General features: G+C 35.7%; 1 protein-coding gene and 1 non-coding gene across 2 annotated transcripts in view; one reads left to right on the plus strand and one right to left on the minus strand.

The window, feature by feature from the left end:
• LOC106879607 (junctophilin-1) overlaps positions 1–5,000 on the minus strand; it is a 451,733-nt gene that overhangs the window by 69,086 nt on the left and 377,647 nt on the right. The gene's annotated exons all lie outside the window — the stretch shown is intronic.
• Positions 3,326–3,398, plus strand: Trnar-ccg (transfer RNA arginine (anticodon CCG)). The gene has a single exon. It is a non-coding gene; the product is annotated as a tRNA-Arg (tRNA).

The following is a 5,000-nucleotide window of genomic DNA, read 5'->3' on the forward strand; positions in this document are numbered from 1 at the left end:
ATTATTATTATTATTATTATTATTATTATTTTTTTTTTTTTCTTGCAGATGTATATTTTTTATGTCTTTTACCACCTAAAACAAAAAAAAAAAAGCATAAAAACTTAATCTTTCAGATTAAGAAGACCAAGAATTTATGGGATTCAAAAAAAAAAGTCTTAATGAATAAAATTACTTGGTTTTTATTTTTTTTTATTTTTCAATCTCATAATATTTTCAAGAAATTCGCATCAGTTTGTAACAAGACTCAAATACATGTTTTGATGATAAGGTATTATAACAATGAAAAGTGTTTGGAATTTGGTACAAAGCCAGCATTTTTAGGCACAGGGGCAAATCAGTTAAACTGACCTCAGTACTTGATCGGTTCTTTTTCTTATCAACCCAAATGAGATAAAAGGCCAAAATGACCTTGGTGGGATCTGACCCAAGTACGAAAAGATCTGAAAGAAATGAATAATTCTAAGAATTTTTTCAATTTGCTAGTGATTGTGCCAGTTTTTCACTGAATATAATATAATGCAATACAATGATATAATGATGTTATATAACAATAATAATAATACTAATAATAATAATAATAAGAAGAAGAAGAAGAACAACAACAACTACAATGATGATAATAATAATAATAATAATAATAATAATAATAATAATAATAATTGATATGACTGTCCTAATCGATATAAACTTATCTGTCAAGACCTACCAAAAACTGAGCAAGTATAAAGATCTTGAAATAGAAATTAGTAAAATGTGGAACCTGAAGACTAAAACAATACCTGTTGCCATAGGTGCCCTAGGAATGATAGCAAAAGGGGATGACTGCTACCTAACTCAGATACCAGGAAACCCCAAAATGGCAGAAATTCAATAGAGAGTGCTCATGGGGACTGCCCATATCCTACTTAAAATACTGTTTATGTAATCTCAAATTTTAAAACAAACACATAATTTTCTTATGGTTTCTTAAACATTCTCTAGAGCAACACTATGTACAAAACCAAATATATGGCACCCTAGGCATAACACCAACATGAACTTCTAACTTGTCTCTTGAGGTCTCTAGGTGAGACTTGGAGCCAACTTGTACAAATATAAAGCAAAAGTGAAACATAAAATAATAATAAAAATAATAATAATACCAACAGATGACAATGTTTCTCTAAAAGAAATGGAGAAAATTTGAAAATACAAAGACCTGGAAATAGAGGTAACTATAATGTGGAGTCTGAAAACAGTAACAATTCCTATCATAGTTGATGCATTAGGTATGATAAAAAATTATTCAGACAAATACATAACAAAAACACCAGGACTAACATGTATGTATCATGATAATGATAATAATGGTTTCAAATTTTGGCACAAGGCCAGCAATTTTAGGAGAGGGTTTAAGTCGATTACCTTGACCCTAGTGTTCAACTGGTACTGATTTTATCAATCTTGAATGGATGAAAGGCAAAGTCAACCTAGTTGGAATTTGAACTCAGAATGTAGATATGGACAAAATGCCACTAAGTGTTTTGTTTGGAATTCTAACAATTCTGCCAGTTCACTGCTTTCAGTAAGACTAATAATGATTTCTTTTATTGGTTACAAAGGCCCAAGACATGGAGGACAATAATGAAGGACAAGTTACAGCACAAAAATTACAAGAACATGTGGTGTTAACATCAATGAAGCGGAGATACTACTATATTAAAGGATATAACAGAGGATATAGAATAGAAAGTAGAGAAATAATAGAGGATATATAATAGAAAGTAGAGAAATAATAGAGGATATATAATAGAAAGTAGAGAAATAATAGAGGATATATAATAGAAAGTAGAGAAATAATAGAGGATATATAATAGAAAGTAGAGAAATGATAGAGGATATATAATAGAAAGTAGAGAAATGATAGAGGATATATAATAGAAAGTAGAGAAATGATAGAGGATATATAATAGAAAGTAGAGAAATGATAGAGGATATATAATAGAAAGTAGAGAAATATGGTGGTGAGCTGGCAGAAATGTTAGCGCAATGGGCGAAATGCTTTGCGGTATTTCATCTGCCACTACATTCTGAGTTCAAATTCTGCCAAGGTCGACTTTGCCTTTCATCCTTTCAGAGTTGATTAAATCAGTACCAGTTATGCATTGGGGGCGATATAGTCGACTTAATCCGTTTGTCTGTCCTTGTTTGTCCCCTCTGTGTGTAGCCCCTTGTGGGCAGTAAAGAAATAAGAAATATGTAGAGAAATAAATAATAAATAAATAAATAAATAGAATTCCCAATAGCAGGGCAGTCAACTTAGGGTAATCCGGGGTAAACCCTACACAAACGCTACACAAAAATCCGGGATTACTCTGCCAGTAAAAATGATAATAATGATAACAATAATCCTTTCTACTATAGGCACAAGGCTTGAAATTTAGGAGAGGGAAATAATCGATTACACTGACCCCAGTATTCAACTCATACTTATTTTATTAACCTAGAAAGATGAAAGGTAAAGTTGACCTTGGTTAAGATTTGAACTCAGAACATAGCAATGGGCGAAATACTGCTATGCATTTCATGCAGCGTGCTAATGACTCTGCCAGCTCACCACCTTGATGATGATGATGATGATAATAATAATAATAATAATAATAATCTTTTCCAAGACAGGCACAAGGCTTGAAATTTTTTTTGGGGGTGGGGGAGGTCTAGTTGTTGCCTGTCTTTTTTTTTTTTTTTTTTTTTTTTTTTTTTTTTTTTTTTTTTATCTCAGACTGGTGTTAACAATAGAGTAAAATTTTAATATTAATTGCTTTAACAGTGACAGCAACCATTTAAATCTCTAATAGACCATTATATTCACTTTCATTTTGTTTTGTAATCCTATTATATTCTATTAAGCATTGAAATGTCTTTTGTTGCACCTATATGACCTGGTTACTGTTACTCTATTCAAATATAATTGAATATAACACTGAAATTTTAATATAGTTCATGTTAGAAATTCTAACTCTAACTGATTACTACTTACTTCATCAACTGAAATTTATTTTATCAAGCCTGAAAGGATGAAAGCCAAAGTCAATCTTGGCCGAATTTGAATTCAGAACATGGAAACTGATGAAATGCCACTAAGCATTTTGTCTAGCATGCTAACGATTCTGCCAGCTCATCACCTTAATAATAGTAAAAACAATATCAATAATAATTCGTTTTTCTACAGGTAAGGGCTGATTGACTACATTGACCCTACTGCTTGACAGTACTTATTTCATTGACCCCACCAAAAGGATGACAGGCTAGGTCAACTTCAACAACATCTGAATTCAAATTAGGCCCTGTGGCTTAATGGATAAGGTATCGGCCTCCGGAGCTGAAGATTGTGGGTTCAAGTCCCATCAGGGTCGATATTCAAAGGTATAATTTGTAAGCCTTATGATATATATCTTACCCTATTCTATTCAGAGCTTTATTTATAGGTGCAGGAGTGGCTGTGTGGTAAGTAACTTGCTTACCAGCCACATGGCTCTGGGTTCAGTTCCACTGTGTGGCACCTTGGGCAAGTGTCTTCTACTATAGCCTCGGGCCGACCAAAGCCTTGTGAGTGGATTTGGTAGACGGAAACTGAAAGAAGCCCGTCGTATATATGTATATATATGTATGTGTGTGTATATGTTTGTGTGTCTGTGTTTGTCCCTCCAACATCGCTTGACAACCGATGCTGGTGTGTTTACATCCCCGCAACTTAGTGGTTCGGCAAAAGAGACCGATAGAATAAGTACTAGGCTTACAAAGAATAAGACCTGGGGTCGATTTGCTCGACTAAAGGCGGTGCTCCAGCATGGGCACAGTCAAATGACTGAAACAAGTAAAAGAGTAAAAGAGTTTGATTGATTAGCATCCTCATTCTGATGGCTGTAAACTCTTATCCTCTATGCACCATGTCCTTCTGGAAGCACATCCAGACCAAGACTCTTTGGGTTATTGCTCAAGACAACAGCAAACGCTTTCATAGCTCTTTCATAACGGCATCATCATCATCATCCTCATCATTCGCTTTTCTATGCTTGCATGGATTGAGATGGAGTTTATCAAGGCAGATGTTCTATGTTCAGATGCTCTTCCAGTCACTGACCTTCTTCTGTTTTCAAGCAAGGTAATAATTCCCCATGGTCAGACATATTTTCGCAGAATATTGGAAATGAATGACATTCAATTACAACAATCACACAATGTCAAGACAAGAAGACACAAACACACACACATATGATATGACAGGTTTCTTTCAGTTTCCGTCAACTAAATCCCCTCACAATGCTTTGGTTGACTCGGGGTTATAATAAAAGACATTTGCTCAAGGTGCCGTACTGTAGGCACCTTGAACCTGAAACCACACATTTAGGAAGCAAACTTCTCAACCACATAATCATGCCTGTTCCTAAGCCATCTACTATTTATTTCTTATTTGTAATCCTAGCTCGTGTTGTGAGGAGATGGTTATCTCCCTTGAAGTAGCTGTCCTCACTTGTTGGCACTCCGTCGCTTACGACGTCGAGGGTTCCAGTTGATCCGATCAATGGAACAGCCTGCTCGTGAAATTAACATGCAAGTGGCTGAGCACTCCACAGACACATGAACCCTTAACGTAGTTCTCGGGGATATTCAGCGTGACACAGTGTGACAAGGCTGACCCTTTGAATTACAGGCACAACAGAAACAGGAAGTAAGAGTGAGAGAAAGTTGTGGTGGAAGAGTACAACAGGGTTCGCCACCATCCCCTGCCAGAGCCTCGTGGAGCTTTAGGTGTTTTCGCTCAATAAACACTCACAACGCCCGGTCTGGGAATCGAAACCACGATCCTATGACCGCGAGTCCGCTGCCCTAACCACTGGGCCATTGCGCCTCCACTGTCATCACTAGGGTCACTGCATATATCAACTTCTGTTGTTATTGGTTGTTATCTAGTCCCATGTCAGATCTTACCGATTAGACTTATAATCGAAGGCATT

The sequence above is a fragment of the Octopus bimaculoides genome, chromosome 4 (genome assembly GCF_001194135.2).
Source record: "Octopus bimaculoides isolate UCB-OBI-ISO-001 chromosome 4, ASM119413v2, whole genome shotgun sequence".
Classification (NCBI taxonomy): domain Eukaryota; kingdom Metazoa; phylum Mollusca; class Cephalopoda; order Octopoda; family Octopodidae; genus Octopus; species Octopus bimaculoides.